Source organism: Callithrix jacchus, chromosome 9 (assembly GCF_049354715.1).
Source record: "Callithrix jacchus isolate 240 chromosome 9, calJac240_pri, whole genome shotgun sequence".
Taxonomy (NCBI): domain Eukaryota; kingdom Metazoa; phylum Chordata; class Mammalia; order Primates; family Cebidae; genus Callithrix; species Callithrix jacchus.
The window spans coordinates 84,339,427-84,357,696 of NC_133510.1; the positions used below are offsets into that span (position 1 = coordinate 84,339,427).

The 18,270-nt window shown below is 33.9% G+C and overlaps 1 protein-coding gene and 1 pseudogene across 29 annotated transcripts in view; one reads left to right on the forward strand and one right to left on the reverse strand.

The window, feature by feature from the left end:
• The window catches only part of PPFIA2 (PPFI scaffold protein A2), a 506,309-nt gene that overhangs the window by 373,842 nt on the left and 114,197 nt on the right, over positions 1-18,270 (reverse strand). The gene's annotated exons all lie outside the window — the stretch shown is intronic.
• On the forward strand, positions 7,780-8,106 carry LOC118144423 (transmembrane protein 216 pseudogene; annotated as a pseudogene).

The following is an 18,270-nucleotide window of genomic DNA, read 5'->3' on the forward strand; positions in this document are numbered from 1 at the left end:
AAGTTCAAATTGCCACTCTCCTACTTTTTAGATGAACAAAACTTTGACTTAACTTCTTAGAGTCTCAGTTTTATTCTCTAAAAAGTGGGAATTAAAGTAGGTTTTAACTTACTAGGGCATTGTGAAAATTAAAGAAAGTAATGTATGTAAAGCACTTTATGTCATTGTCACCCTCTTAGTCACTCAAAATAAAAAAATAACTTCGTCTTTCTAAATTTATTTTCCCCCAGTAGATTGTGCTGACTTTGTCTCTTTCTTAATTGCTTTTCTTTTGTCCAAAATTATCTCTTCACTTTTATTCAAGATCCAGCTCCAGCTTCACCTCTGCTACGTCATCTCTTCAGTGTAAAGGAGTGGTTCTTTTTATTCTCCCACCACTGGTCTGTAGATCTGTTTTAGACATTCTAAGGTCTGCAGTATGCAAGTTATTCACATGTTATTGTGCCTGCCCCTTCAACTTAGAGCTCCTAGAGAACTTGAATTGTGTTTCTCCTATTTCCACTTGCTTCCCACACAGTAGTCTATGATATCTGTAAACATGTAAATCAGGCCACTCTATTTTCCTAATCTTAATCCTCCAATAGTTCCCTGTCACATTTCTGAGAAAATCTGAAGTCTTTTCCATAGCATACAAGCTGTACAACATTTGACCCTGGTCCTCTCTCTGTCCTCACTTTATTTCACACTATCTCCTTACATACTATCCTCAGGTAACATGAGTATCCTTGCAGTTCACAGAACATAAAGTCAGTTGACACACAAAAGACCTAATAAGCACCAGGTATAAGTTGAACACTATTCTAGGAATTTAGGATACATTTGTGAACAAAATAGACAAATACTCTTTGGTGTAGAGTTTCCACTGTAAAGGGAAGTGCAGAAACACATATAAAAAGTAAATGAGGCTGGACGTGGTGGCTCACTCCTGTAATCCCAGCACTTTGGGACGTTCAGGCGGGCGAATCATGAGGACAAGAGACCAAGACCATCCTGCCCAACATGGTAAAACCCTATCTCTACTAAAAATACAAAAATTAGCTAGGTGTGGTGGTACATGCACATAGTCCCATCTACTTGGGAGGCTGAGGCAGGAGAATTGCTTGAACCCAGGAGGCAGAGATTGCAGTGAGCTGAGATCATGCCACTGCACTCCAGCCTGGCACCTGGCAATGAAACAAGACTCTGTCTCAAAAAAAAAAAAAAAAAAAAAGAAAAAGAAGTAAATAAAACTTTATATGTGATGGGGGAAAAGGAAAATTAAAAGAAGTAGAGCAGGTGTGGAGGGACAAGAACTAGAGCAAGGGAGAAAGGGATTCATGAGCTGTGATTTTAAATCCACCATTAAGTATGTTTTCTAAAGGCATTTGCAATTGCTGATTTTTTTTTTCCTTGCTTTCTCTCCAGTTCACCCAGTGGTTCCCTCCAACAGTTAAGTTACTGTGCAAACAAAAATGTCTGTCATCACTTATGAGAGTCCCAGTCAAAAAAATGTAAAAAGGCATGCTCCACTCCCACACTAAGCTCTCTACTTCCTTATTCAGCTTTATTTTCTTCATTGCATTTTTACTATGAGTAAATGTGTGTGTGTTTGTGTGTGTGTGTATTCTATGAAAAAGTAGATTTTTTTCCATTTTATGAACTGTTTTATTCCTAGTACATTGGACTCAGTTTAGTAGAGTTGCCAATAAATATTTATGAAATAAATTACTGTAAGTAATAGCTTCAGCTAATGATTATTAAATGTAAAAGTTAGAGAAAAGAAAACTGAAATTTAATAATTAAGGCATTATTTCTGAATAATTGAAAGAATTATTATTTTAAAACCTGCTTTGTATACCCATGATACTTTTATTCATTCATTAACTCAACAATTATTAGTGGAGTGAGATTATTCATTCATTAATTCAATAATTATTAGTCAAGTACCTATAATAATCTAGGCTTTATATTAAGCATTGAAATTCAATTCAAAAGACAGACACAGTTAATTTTTTAAAGGCATTCTTAATTATTAAAACTCTGTATCTACAATATTATAAAAATAAAACACAAAAATTGTTTACGAAGATCATCACACTGCCTCCTGTGGTTAAATCACCATTCAGTAATAGCCCTAGAAAGTTATTTTTTTTTTGTCTATGCTATTTACTACATTCCTCTCTTTGACCTCCAAGTGAGGTCAAACATCCCTCTCTGGTAATGAGCTCAGAACATGTGAATTGGTAAATGTGCCTTTTATTCTTAGGAACTCTGGTCCTGAGTCCAATGATACTCAAGTGATGAGTGAAATAGCTCTATAAAATGTGGTTAATCTTACACGTTAGATATGTAACTTTTCAATTCAAGTTGTCATAGAACCCAGGAAAAGCACTCCACTTAAATCCTAAAAGATATAAGCATCAGTTTTTTAATCTAAATTTCTACCTGGACATGGCCTGATTTCAATAATGTGCCTACTTGAGTTAATATCTTCACTCAGTATCAATTTACTGCAAGATAGTAAAGAAATCTGTAACTTCCTACTTGGGAATATAAATAAATAATTTTTCCAGATCAAGAAATTTGAGTAAGATCTTCATTGTTTTTGCAAATAAAATGCTAACCACAATTTTTTGGAAATTTTAGCATTTCTCCCAGGAAGAAAAAATGCAAACACATTGGAAAATGTAAGTTTTAGCACTCAGCTATTAAGGTTTAATATTCCTGATACTCAGCTGCAAAGGTTTAATATTCATGATACTAAATATTCTCAATATTTCCCATTGTCACAAACGAATCTAACCATTCAAGAAGAAAGGCAATTCCAGTAGAGATAAGTTGACTGAGTAAACTAAAAATAATAATAAAAAAATGAAGACTGCCTTATTGGAAAAAGATCAAACAGAAATGTATCAAAAGTAAAATATTCTAGAGTTAAATCATAATTTACATTTTAAAGAAAAAAGTTCATTCTGGGAAAACTCCAAATAATAATGATTTACATGGTTCAACTTTTTCTTCTGGATCTGGAAGGGATGTTATAATGGATGTTTTAATGCATCATTTTTTGTATTTTGGCAATTAATCTATAACTAAAACCAAGAACCGTAAGATATAAACAAATGTCCAAAGCTTAAGGTGACAGACAGCCAGAAAGGCATGCCTGGGGGCAGAGAATACCTAACAAACTATATGAACTTTTATGTCTACTATTGATTTTAAACTGTTTTCTGTCTGACGATGATCTTGTGCTGTCCCAAAATTAGCAGTGAAAGTCTGTATTAATGACACATTGGGGAAATAATGCAATGGAATGCATTCATGCAAATATTAAAGAGGCTCAGCAGAGAACAGAATCTGGTAGGAGTGGGGCTGAGATTATCTAAGGTAATCAGAATTGAGCCTGAAGTATGAATCTGAAGTAAAGATTTCAAGCAAATATAAACATTCCTCTGAGATCTTCTAAAATATTAAGATCACTGAGAAACCCATGTAAAATCAATACACTGTTCAGACATTAAAAGAAAGAATAAAATGATGTTCAAAAAGTCATTTATTCATTTACCAAATATTTTATTTTCTAAAGCTATGTGAATCGTTGTGCAATGAAATGTGAGTAAAACAGAAAAAAATTGTCTTCATAGAACTTATCTTGCAATGGAATAAATAAGCAATTTATATATCATGTTAGAAGAAAACAGGGAGAAAATCAGAGAGAAGGGGTAGGGGAGTTGAAAAGATATCTTAGGGGTAATTAGGAAAACCATCAATGAGATATCAACATTTGAACAGACATGAGGTGAGAAAGGGAGTCATAGAGGCCTTAAAGAGCATAAAAGACAGAGAGCAGAAGACACAAATCCAAAGATGCTAGGTAGGCAGTATACTTAGAGTGTGACTGAAGAACAATGGGTGGTTTATCCAAACTGAGTAAGTGAGCAACAGAGTAGTAGGTGATGAAAGCAGAGACATAACAAGAATCTAGATTATGTTGGTTCTTCCATGGCATTAACTGGACATTGGTTTTTATTCTGATTAAGATCAGCAAGTAGGATGAATGAAGCTTTGGAAAGATCTGAGCAGTGGGATACCATGATTTAATAACTGACCAACATTTTGAAAGGATCATTCTGGCTTTTGGGTTGAGAATAGTGGATGCGGAGGGGTACTTCAGAGGGGAAGAAGCTAGTGGGCCATGTAGATGAAAACTAATGGTGGTTTATATACGGTGGTAGTGATATGAGGCATATCTGTACTCCAAAAATATTTTGAAGGTAGAATTGGATATAAGGGAAACAGGGGTCAAAGACTACTCCAAGAATTTTCCTAAAGATATGGAAGAATCAAGTTGTTATCAGCAGAGATGGAAAAAACTATAGAAGTATCAGGTTTGGAGGGAAGATCCGGACGTCAATTTTCAACATGTTGAGTTTGAGACATCCTTTAGATATACACATGGAGATGTCAAGTGGGTAACTGCGCATATTATATTGAATTTCAGTGGAGAGTACTACCTATAGATATAAATTTGGGAATCCTCATATAGACTTAAGGGAGTAAGTATGGGGAAATAAAATAAGGGATCCAATGACTATGCTCTGTAGCACCCCAATATTAAAGACTTCAGAAAAATAAGGCAGTAGCAACAAATGAGATTAAAAGAAGGAGCCAGTAAGCATTATACGAGGATTTGGTGTTTCACCAATGAAGTGGCCCATGTTTAGGCTCCTGACTGAAGCATATTCTTCCACCCTTTGGATAACTTGGATAGCAACCCAGGTAGAATGAGAAAGAAGGTGATGTTTCCCAGACCAACCCAATTGGGCACATCAACTTGGTTGACCAATGAAGGACAAATTATCACATGATAATTTTCATATTCTAACTTTAAAAGAGGGTCTGAGTGGGAGCATAATAATAAACAACATGTGCTTGCAATTTGATACAGGACTCAATATCAATACCCCAAATAATTTGGAGTGTTGGATGTCAGTAATAAAGAAAATGGTATAGCTTCCTAGAGTAAAATGTTGATATAAGCCTGTGTTCAGTAAGTTTCAGGTTTTTCCTCACATAAGAATGAATTTTCAATGAAATTTATATGCAGAAACCCAAGATATAAGGCATATAACAGTGAAATTTGTTTGAAGCAGAGGTAAAAAAAAAAAATCAGAAAACAACCTGCTCAGAGTTATCACTGGAGCTATCCTTGAGGCATCTTGACATATCCCTAGAGCTTGGGTAAAGCTTATAAAAATAGCTTTAAAACTACTGCCAGAAACCTAAAAAGAAAGGAGTTCAGAGATGAAAATAACTGGTGTTGGAAGTCGTCAGAGAAGGTCTACATAGTAGTCAGAGAAAACCTGAACCCAACAGAAGAGAATGTTCCCTAGCTTTCATTACAGTGTTTCTCCCTCTGCCCCTACTCCTCAGATTACATATTGGTTGAAAAACCTCTAAAACTACACATATTATCATACTGGAGATAACCAGGTCATTTAGCAAAAATTTTACGTAGATTTTTGTTTAAAGAAAGGTAAAAAAATTTATAGACCAGAAGAAAATTAAACTGATATGAATGAGAATATACACATACAGCAAGGTTTAACCATTTTAGGAAAACATTAAGTGTATGATAAGGGGGGAAATGCATTTACATGTTTTTGGTTTTGCTTTTAAGAAAGAAAAACAAGATAGTGTCTATTCTCTTTCTTCCATAACTATTTTGGGAAAAAATTATTGCAGCAAAAAGCAGGCATAATAATGAATCTACTATGACATCTGATATGCATCTATTTTAACCAATGGGAGATTAGCCTTCCAGACAGCATTAAGTGGAAGTGTGAATAGGAAAACAATCTTGAAGGGTCCCTCAAGAGGAATATTACAGTTTATTTAGAGATGTGAGTCTTTCAAGAGGCATTCAAAACAGTGAAAATAGAGATGCTCAAAATGTATAAAACCAATTAAAAAGAGAGAATACAAATAAATGTGTCATGAGAAATACAAACTGGTATTAATAATGTTCATTAAAATGATTAATATCTTAGGCAATTTTCATGACCTAAAATGATATATCATTAGCCTCTTCCTTCACTACCTAGAATTGGGACATATTTGCATAAGACTGAAAAATGTATCACTAGTTTACAAATGTAAGCAGTTAAATGATCTCCCCAAAATGTTGGGGTAACTTACATTTGTAGTGTAGGACTCTCACTGCTTCCTTTTTTTCAGAGCACATTTGTAGTATACTCATGATTGCATCCTTAGAGGTATGTGGGTAAAGTTCCGTAAACCAGATACGTGAAAGATGAACAAATGTTCTGACAATCAAGGTAAGTCTCCAAACCTTTTCTTACACAAATCAAATGAAAAAAAAAACTGGCATAAAATAGAATTATATCATGTTTTCCTCCTACTAAAATTATGGAAGTGCTATATATGGAATAATTTTGTTTTGCTCATTGTTGTAACTTCAGTGCTTAGAACTTTGCCCCACATAAAGTACCAACTAAATGATTATTTGTAGAATGAGTAAGAATCAGTTAGCCAAAGCATCATCACCATCCAGACTGGTCAATAAAATGTCCAATTTAAACAAGGTGCTTTGCATGATGGAATTATGGACTTGTATAAGTAGGAGGCCCCAAAATAGATACACAGTTTTTAGAAAAAAAAATAGTTATCTTCCAATTATAGATAATGCACTTCAGTTTTTTGTAAAAATAGAAACATAACAATATATGATGATCAAAACAAGCTACAAGAGTTAAGAAAATAATTTTTGTAATTTCACCTATCCAATAATTAGCAGGGATGATTAAGGAAGGAGGAAAACCTTAAAACATAGTTAGGCAGCATTAGGTTTGTCCACTTACATTAAAAGTAAGCCAAAGCAGGTAAAAAAAAAGAACATGCCAAAAAAATCATGGGGTAGTTAAAATTCCATCTGCAAGTAGCCTAAAAGAGGAACAAATATTCAACTTTAAAATTTTTTAAATCAACTTTGAATTCTCAAAAGTACTCTCTCTCTCTCTCTCTCTCTCTGTGTGTGTGTGTGTGTGTGTGTGTGTGTGTGTGTTGGTGTGGATGATGTAAAAAAGAAAAAGAAAAAGCTCACATCCCAATAAGTCAGTTTATCATAGTTACAATCAATCCTTGTGACAATTATCTTGTAATTATCATTTAGTATAAAATATAAATGTTCATTTAATAATTTTTAATTCTTATACAGAAACATTTGGTCATGGTTTGATAATATATCCTTCTCGTATACACCTGGATCATTCTTTTCCTAACTTTGTTAGAAAACTTATAATTGTATTCCTTATATTAGAATTATTTGTATATTCATATCCCTCAAATGACTGTCAGTTCTCTTCAAGACCATAGATAATGGTTTATAAATATTCAGCACTAAGATATTAACAGTTAAATCATAAAATATGGCAGGCAAATCAATAGTTTAGTTTCTACATTGTAAATTGACACCATACACCCCGAGAGACTAAAAACTCTTACTCATTACTATTTTCTATGCCTAGAAAGTATTAAAACAGTATTTACTGAATAGCTAAGTATTAAGATTTATAAACTGAAGATGGCACTGTGAGGTGAGATTCTGGAGGCAAATTGTTGTCCTCAACAGGCCCTCCCCCTGCCAGCACAACCACAGAAATCCTGTTCTTTCTGAACACGTAGTATTAAGCTATCTATTTTCAACTGGAACTCTTCATATTTCTCGATAAAGGCCCCCTGTTACCATATCCAACAGCCAGTCTAGTACTGGATGTGGTGATGCTCCTCTTTTATCTTGGAACTGAAGTAATTAGACTATTTTTTGGTACAAAGAGAAACCTCTGCCAATGAAATATGCCACTTTGTATTAGCATGTCTTTGACCTTCTCATCTACCACAATGGCCTCCTATTATCTGCAGCCCATTGTACTCCACGTGGACCTGGAAGCCACCATGAACAGAATCTTATTCTGTGGCTCAGAGCTGCTGCTTGAGATGCTCAGCCTAGCAAATTATCCAGTATACACAGGATTTGAAGTACAAAAACTTCAAGAAGAAGCCCATCACATTAATACTACACATGCTTCTGATGTTTCACACCTGTGAAAATCTGTGGGTCAAGCTGTCTTGGGAAAGGTTCTGCAGTTTTTCTTTAGCACAGACAACCCAGAAAATCCAGAGTAGATTTGCAAATCCAGAAAATATACAGTAGATTCATACTGTTAATCTCTATATACCCCATTCCTTAATTATTAACTTCTTAGGTTCAAGACCAGTCCAATCCTATAATCTGTATATTACTCTAGCATTAACCAGTCCCAGGTTAGTTTAATATGTAAATATATATATGTAAAAATATATATATAATAGTGACCTGGACATATACATATATGCGTGTGTGTTTACATATGTGTGTGTGTGTGTGTGTGTGTGTGTGTATAATATTTTCTAGTGACCTGGACAAATGTATATATATCATATATATTATAGTAATGGTAATATATATTATATGTATAACATATATATAACAAAATAATGGCTTTTACAGCAACTTGGATGGAGCCAGAGGCCATTATTCTAAGTAAAGTAATGTAAGAGTGGAAAACCCAAAACTGTATGCTCTCACTTATAAGTGGAAGATATGCTATGAGTATGCAAAGCCATACAGAGTGATATAATGCATTTTAGAGACTCAGAAGCGGGAGAGGGTAGGGGGTCCAGGGATAAAAAAATTACACATTAGGTACAATGTACACTACTTGGGTAAAAGGTGCACTAAAATCCCAGAATTCACCACTATGTAATTCATCCATGTAACAAAAATCCACTTGTATCCCAAAACCTATTGAATTAACAAAACAAAAATAAATAACATAAGTAAATACATAACTAAAAACATATTGCAGTATGGAAAATATTACTACCATCCCCAAAATAAAATAAACTGATTTTATTATATATAAAGACTATATATTATATACACACAGTATGTTTGTATGAATAAATATAAATTACATATATGTGTGCATGTATATATATACATATTTATATCTGCATAACTACATAAATATGCAGTCTATAAAGAACAGGGTGCTCCTTAGATGTCAGAAATGTATCTTTTAAGCTCATTAGAACCATGAGGTGCCTAGTGGCTAAAACTATGTACTTACACACTTTAACTGGGGTGATGATCAGGGCCTAAACATAACAATCTCTGTGACTCCAATATGTTGAAGTTGTCTGTAATTTGTTTGATTTGCATAGACATGTTCTAAGCACTTGGAAAGAGCTGCAAATGAGGAATTTTTGCAAGACAGAAAAAAAAGTATATAATATATAGTATAATATATATATGTGATAACCTGACTAGGACTTTGACAGCATGAGTTGAATCCGGCTCTGATACATTGTGTAATATCTATTATATATCACTGGGTAAGATATTTAATTTTTGAAATCATGACTTCTAAGGCTGTTAATGAGTTTTAGTGACACGAACCTGAAAGAAAGGATTCCTGAAATCATTATATTTGGACATCTTATTTAAGGATAATTAGTATCATAGGTAGTAAACTATTTATTGATTTCATTTACATATTATTTCTACTATCTGCCAACATTTTTCTAAACATTATTATAATTTCCTGATTTATTTACCCTTTCTTCTAATTTTACCTCCCATAGCTATTTCATATACTATTAAATATATTATAAATATGGCATATTATTAATATACATAGTATATAGCCTTTGATGTTTGTCAAAAAGAGAAAAATGATGCATAAGTCATAGAAAGAGAAAGGGACAATTCTTAGTAACAATAATTATCAGATTTCCTTAAAAAAAAACAACCACAGGGTTCTTTTAAGTTGACAGAGATGTCCGGTTTCCAAAGCAGAATATATCAAGCTAGTATTTGTTATTCCTTTTCTGAGTTTGATTCATAGGTGTTCAAGTTATCAATTCATGCTGTTATTTACAAGTTTGTAGATTAATCTCACATATATGTGTAGATTAATCTCACATATATCCTTTAATTAAAGGATCATTAAAGTAGATGATTCATTCTAGGTAAAAAAGGACTTTCAACCTATCCAAAATAATTATTTTCTGTAAGCTGGAAAATAAACTATTTTCAACCTTTTCCTGTTGTTCATCAAAGGGATATTTTCTACTAAAGTATCCTATTCCAACTTATAAAACCCCAAATTTTAAGGCCACATTATATGATCTGAGGCATCACCCAAAATATAATTGCATAAAATATTTGATCTAATATTATTAATACCTCATTAAATTTAAAAAATGGCATAATCTTGAAAATTAAGGCATGCAACCAAATAAATACATGATGTGATATAAATAGAATTTATCTCTTGTGCTGTTTGAGTCACCCTGCAGTATGTCTGGTTGGATGGGCAAAGTACTGCAAACAATAACAAAATTAATAAAACTGGAATTGTGTGCTGCACATTATGTTCTTGGCAGGAATTAAGGTGATGCTATTATAAAGGACACCTGCTTCCAGAAATTCAATTACAGGACTCTACCACATTATTTTCCTAGGAAAAAAAGTTAAAGTACATTTTAGATGATGTGTATTATTTGGGGGATTGTTGGGGTAGGAAGTTAGATTGAGGAAAGATTTTTGAGGTACTCAGTATGCCAAATCATTCTTTATTCTCTAAACACTTTCCTCTTGATGTAAAATTTAATCATTTTTGCTACATAAATAGAGAAATACACAAATTAGTAACTGATCTATTTTACCTATGGAAAATATTTTAATCCATAAAGCATCCTTTTTTGCCTCAGGTCTCCTTTGATGTGCTTGAAAGCAGGTAATGGCATTATCAATGATTATGTAAGGGTCTCAAAATCCATGACCATTTTTAAACAAGAGTCATTTTGATAGCTGAAAGAAGAATGATGGTTATCAGAGGCTGCTGGTAAGGGTAATGTGATAGGGATGTACAAAAAGGGGCTGTTTAATGGGTACAAATTAAAATGGGTATCTATTTACAATAGATAATAGGGATAAAATCCACTGTTTGATAGTACACTAGGGTAACCATAGTTAACAATAACTTCTTGAATATTTCAATATAACTGGAGGAGGGGGATGTAAAATGTTTGTAACATAAAGAAATGATAAATGTTTGTGGTTATGGATTTCCCAATTAGCCTGATTTTATCATTACAAATTTTATGCTTATTACAAAATAGCCCATGTACCCTATAAATACATGAAACTATTATGTACTCATATAACTAAACTTGTTTAAAAAAAGAAAGAACGTCACTCTTCTAGGAAAGTACTGACAGTCTATTGCAACTTTTTCCAAGACATCATTACTAGGAAGATGCCATCTGATTCCCATGTTACATATGGGAAATATCTGTTACATAACTCTCAATACCACAATCTTAAAGGTCAATGTAGACATTGATTTGCCTCAGTTGATTTTCCAGTTTGGAGAAAATTAAAATTAATTAGTTGAAATGGAACCCTTTTATTCATTCTGACAATAATGCTAAGTTCATGATCAAAGATACCTAACACCCACATACTAAATACTGCTGAGGTTTTCCACGGAATTTCAATTACTTTCATAGGTTGCCCTCTTGTGGCCATCTATGATGCTACTAACAACAAAATGAAAACATTTCATGTCTTTTTTTCCATCTGGTAAATACTTCGAGGGTTTATTAACACATGGCACCTTAAAATTCACTTAATAATATGTCAATATAAAATTTACATGAATGATATTAAATATGAATTATAATCAAAATCTTGATTGCTGAAAGTTCAGTATTGGCTATAATAAAATTATTCAATAAATATAATACCTAAGTATATGAGAGGTTGCTATGATTATTAGTTTCAAACCATGGGTATTCATTGATTCATAAAGTTTATATGAGGCTTTAATTTCTTCAAATAAAGTTCCAATGTTATATTTAATGTAATTACAGGAGAAATAACATTTTAAGATATCATACTAATATTTTTAAAATTTCTTTTTTTGAACTTACATATTTAATCAACTGAGCACCTCTATCACCAAAGATGATTTAAGTAATAACACAATTACAATCAGGCATTTAAGGTATTAAACATCAATTGATCCCAAGCTACCTATTTAAACTTTCTAGGCCTCAGTTTCCTCATTTGTAAAAGATGAAGTTTGAGCCACATGATCTTGACTAACGTTCATTTTTTTTTTTTTTTGAGACAAAGTCTCACTCTGTGCCCAGGCTGGAGTGCAGTGGCATGATCTCAGCTCACTGCATCCTCCGCCTCCTGGGTTCAGCGATTCTCCTGCCTCAGCCTCACAAGTAGCTGGGACTACAAGCATGCACCACCATGTTTGGCTGATTTTTTTTTGTATATTTAGTAGAGATGGGTTTCACCATGTTGGCCAGGCTGGTCTTGAACTCCTGACCTTGGATGATCTGCCTGCCTTGGCCTCCCAAATTACTGGGATTACAGGTGTGAGACACTGCATCTGGCCCTAACATCTATTTTCTATGTGTCCTACTTCTAGTTAGCAAGAACTGATTAGCAATCAACAACTGCTTTCTCTTTTTTCACTTCCTCCAGTGATTTCTAGAATGCAAATCAAAGTATCTATTGAGTGTTCTTTGTTTGACTTCTGTCTCCTGGTCACATTTGCAGGTTTCAGAAGCCATTCTTCTTAGACCAAAGGGATCCAATTGCACATGAGGCCTATAGCCTCCTGTTGTTTTCAGCGCTCAAATAGTGAGGAATGGCCCAGAGCCAATACAATGGAGGCAAAAGACCACAGGCAGAGAGATGCTGAGCAGAGCCCCCTGGGTAATCTAAATTAGTTGACCTTTCTACCTCTTCCAGAAGGGATATGTGCCAAAAAGATAAGTTAAAAGCGCTCTGTATGTACCATCACAATGAGAAATGAGCATAAATAAGATCATATGAATTTTGAAAATTTTATGTAACATGGATTTCAAGTTGCATTTTTACACGTAATATGAATTTTGTTCATTGTATAATATAATCAACTACTTTAAAATTTTAGATTCCATCGAATGAGCTTCAATATTATAGTCTAACTAGATATGAACTTAAAATGTAGGAATCACTTAAAATATATTTTTGGTATGAGAAGCCTTTAAGATTAAAAATAACTTATTAATGACCACTACATTTATTCAGCAAATCAATAATTAGTCTTTTTAACAGTTGGAAACGCTCTTAATTTTTTTGGATTGGGGAAAGGCTGGATCTTTTATCTTCAAACATCATCTCTCTCATCCATTCACTACCATCTATATTCAATACCCTCTCTCCCACAGAGTCAGGCTTGTGATTAATCCATAAGGAACTTATGGAAGGAGTACTCAATAGATCATAGAGCCACCAAAAAACATGAGGCATCTGGCTTGAAAAATACAACCAAGGATGGAACGCTTAGGAGTAACCCTGTGTCACACTAAACATTACCAGCACCCATCAAGCGAGGACACTTGTCACAGAACACTGAATGTTACTGATTTTCCAACTTCCACTGCACCCCACATTGTCCCATTGGGCCTTAGGTCACTGCTGCCTCTAGGAAATGAACACTGCTTCTGCTAGTGAGCCACCAGACAGGATTTTTCTGGTGGGCAGAATTATAGCTTCTCAAAGAGGTCCACATCCTAATTCCTGAAGCTTGTGAATATGTAACTTTATATGGTCAAAAAAGTTTACAGATGCTAATAAGTCACTGATCGTGAGATGGAAAGATTATTCTGTATTATTCAGGGGTCCCAATGCAATCACAAAGTTTCTTATAAAAGAGAGGCATGAGTTCAAGGGTGGGAGAGTGATTTGAAGATGTTATCCTGCTGGTTTGTGGCAGAAGGGGCCAGGAAGACTCTTTTCATATGAATTTTGAAAATTTTATTTAACATGGATTTCAAGTTGCATATTTACATGTAATATGAATTTTGTTTATTGTATAATATAATCAACTACTCCCACCATTGATTATATTATACAAGAAATGCAGGAAGACTCTTGCAGTACAAAAAGGCAAATAAATAGATTCTTCCTTAAAGTCTCCAGTGGAACACAGCCTGGCTAACACTATGATTTTAGCCCAGTAAGACCGATGTCAAGTTTCTCACCCCAAGACAACTAAGATAATAAAGTTATGTAGTTTTAATCTACAAAATTACAGTAATTTGTTGTAGTTGCAGGAAGAAACATGTACAATTGTCCAATGCAGATGCTCCTTTGATCACCAGCTTTCAATTCCAGTCCTTACTGGGTGCATCAAACTTGACAGGCCCAAAATAGGCAGCTACTCCCTAACTATATATTGTGGAAAAGCCAATATTTTTGTTGCTTCTATAGGACATATAGGTTCCACTTCCCTTAAGAAGTATATGATGAAGAATTCACTGAGGGCACGGAAGGTACTGAAAAGCCCCTCAAAAGGACAAATATCTCCTGTTATCATACTTTATTATTACTCTTTGGTCTCTGCTATAATCAACTTTTTTCTAGTCCTAATGACTCTAATGAACTATTTCCATTCTTTGCCAGATGAATACCTTCAATAGCTCAAACCAAGATCAAAAAACTTCAGAAACCAAGACTTTCAATTTAGTTCTCAGAGATAAATGCTAATTTCCATGGTAGCTCAACCTATAGCTATTTTAAACATAATATGAAAAGAAAAATAAATATTTTCAATATAATTGCATAATGCTACATTTTTTTTTTTTTACAAAAATTGTGCTTCCAGGCCTTGTAACATTTATATGTAAAGATTTCCATGGAAAGGCTATAGATTTTTTTTTTCAGACAGAGTCTAGCTCTGTTCCCCAGGCTGGAGTGCAGTGGTGCAATCTTGGCTCATTACAACCTCTGACTCCCCAGGCTCAAGCTATCCTCCTCTCTCAGCCTCCCAACTAGTTGGGACTACAGGTGCTTACCATGATGCCTGGATCATTTTTGTACTTTTAGTAGAGATGGAGTTTTGCTGTGTTGCCCAGTCTGGTCTCAAACTCCTGGGCTCAATCAATCCAACTGCTTCAGTTTCCCGAAGTGCTGGGATTACAGGCATGAGCCATTGTGCTTGGCTGGAATGGCTATCAAATTTTGTAACCTGATTCCTATTATTAGATATTGATTTTTAATGCTACTAGCAATATTATACCAACAGCACATTTCTAGTTATCATAGTGAATATAAAATTTGGATTATAGAATTGAATTTGTCAGTGTTGTCTGATGAAAAACATACTGCTCTAGAGTCAGGATCTAAATTCTGGAACACTGAATGAATGAATGGTCTTGTGAAAATCATTTTTTTTTTGAGCCAGTTCTTTTTGTTAATCCTCTACCTTACCTAACCCCAAGGTCTGATGATTCACTAAAAGGAAGGGAAAATAATTTACAGGTTGTACAAAATTATAAATTGTTACATAGAAATACAGAGAAAAAGGAAAGTTCAAAGTATAAATTTTTCATTCTATTAAAACATTTCTTCTATTGATACATGTGGATCTGACTCAAGAATTCTAGAACCTTAAAATTGGAAGATAACCATCTCAACCAAGTTGCAACATAATTTTCACAGTGTTCAGGCTTCGGTAAATGAGTTCATCATTTGCAACTATATCTAAGAGCAAGACTGGCTTTCACCTATTGGACTTACAGTCTCCTAACACCTCACCTCAAATATAAAGTGATATTATTCATTAGATTTTCCTCGTGGGTTAGTAATATGTCATGTAGTGGCATGACATAATGCCTTTAGTGACTTGACGTAGCATCTGGCACACAATGACTATTTAGTACGTGTTAGCTACTAATATCGGTAATGTTAAGGACAAATCAAATATGTATTAAATGTATAGCATTTGTATCAGTTCTTGGGGAAATTTACTATGTTCACTTATTCTAAATATTTTACTTTTATAAACCATTAACATATACAAAGGCCAGGTATTTTTAAATAGATGTCTTATAAAAATACAACTCTAGAAAATATTCATTAGCAGAAAATGCTGATGTGAGAACTTGTTTTGTGTGTTATAATTTTAAGTGTTTTGTAGACCATGAAATACTCTCAACATAAAAGGAAGGTAAAGAAATCAACTGCCTCATAAACTATAGTTGTCTATTTTTTCATTATAGTAATCACAGACCTCACCCCAAATCATCCTATAAATATTTGGCAATGCTAATTTTTTTATTCCATCAGATGAAATTATTCAATTTCCCTTAAAAATCATTCTTACATCATTTGAAAAGTATATAATAAATCCTACTATATATGTATATGTATAAATATATATAGGATATAGATATTGAGAGACACAAAATATCACCTCCTATCTAGATATTTTCAAGTGTATATTGCATTAAAATTCTTAAAATGCAAAAGTAGTTTGCAAAGAGATCAAGTCAATATACAAACATAATAGTTTGAATGAGGGGAAAACTCTACGTTGAGCTGAAATTCTTTGCTGCTTCATTCTTGCCCTCTTCGCTTTTCCAATTTTCTTGCTTTATCATTAGCTTTCTTTAACTCATGATAGGAATTACACGATATCTTTAAATTGTTACCTCTGCCAGAGATAAGAAAGGAAATATGCAAGCTACAAATGCAGTAGCTTTTTTAGTGTCTGAGATAAAGAAGCAAACCATGATGTGTATAAAGCCTCCCATTTTAACTGGCAAAGGCAATCTTCTGTGTCCTGAGGGGATTTATGTAGCCATAGATACTCTGAGCTGCTGTACTCTTCTGTTCCCAGCCATGTGGACCCTGGCATTCTGATGGGGCTCTAGTATAGTTCTTGGTACGCTGATTTTCAGTGGCATTGGAGTCCAAACTGCAATCTCAGCTTAGTTTCTGCCCGACTAGGTAAAGTAATGATTACTGTCTGTGGAATCACTCTGTCGGTGGAATCACTCCACTTGGATTATCACATTTAATATTCATGCCCACCCTTTTGATGTAGTAAAAACTTCATCATAATCATGTCTAGTAAATGAAGAATGTGGCACTTGTGCTCAGGCTTCTGTCTGATTTCAAAATCTGTGACTGTGGCTATTTTTATTACAATGTCCTTCCATCTTAATGAAGCTATTGGAAAAGAAAATATTTTACAATCTCATACACTTGGAAAACATCTGGAATTTCTCTTTCTTATCCAAAAGATATAAGAGTAGCCTGTAGAAAGGTTTAGGAATGATTAGACAGAAAAAGGTTTATTTTACCTTATGAAATATTTAATGAAACATGCTAGAGTCATGTGCTAGCTACTGGGTTGGGTAGTAGAGATTTGGTGATAAATTTCTCGTTGTCCCCACCATTTAGTTGCTGACAATGGTGTTGGGGAGGCAAACACACAAACAATGTGATACAACATATTCTAGAGATCACCTGGGGACACAGGCAAGACAACTACATTATAATCATGTCTAGGCTAGGCAGGATGGAAAAAAAAAAAAAAAAAAAAAAAAAAGATCCAAAGAGGCAACTTCTAAACTGGTCCTTTAAAGTTAAAGAGGAGCTTACCAGGCAGAGAAAGGTAAGTTAGATACAGAAATAGAACATTTCAGGCAGGAGAAATTTTATGAGCAAAGGAAAGAAACTAAGGATCACATTTATATAGATAAAAATTGTATAATGAAATAAAGTAGATAATGAAATTAAATGGAGAATATTAGACAAGATAGGAGAATATAAAATTAGGCATAATTCCTCATTAGAGGTATTTAAGGTACTTTTTTGTTTTGTTTTGTGTTTGGGGTAGGGGGCAGAGGAAGGTAGGTAATAGAGAGGTTGCTTATATTTATATTAGGAGCTCAAGAGACTATATGCCAAAAATGAAAGGACCAGGTGCTTAAAACTCTGCCAGACAATGCTTTGGCAATGCTTGGAGGTAAAACGGCTATTCAAAAGCACTCTCTTGTATTAAACCGGTGTTAACTTTGTAATGGCTTAGAATATAAGTAAAAACGTTACATTACTTTTTTCCAGTAATGCATCTTTTACTGCATTCACCTGCCTCATCAAATATAGATCCATATAAAAGAACTTCTTGCATTTCCAGAAATGTCTGTAAAGCTGCAATAGCAAGTTTTATTCTTATGAGCTGCTCTGTATAATTGGTTAGGTTCAAGGTTGGCATCTTTTTGTAGCTTGCAATATGAATTTTGCAGCTAAGGATTTAAAAATGTGGATAAGGCAAGAAGTCCCCTTCATTCTTTCTCGAAACGTTCCTG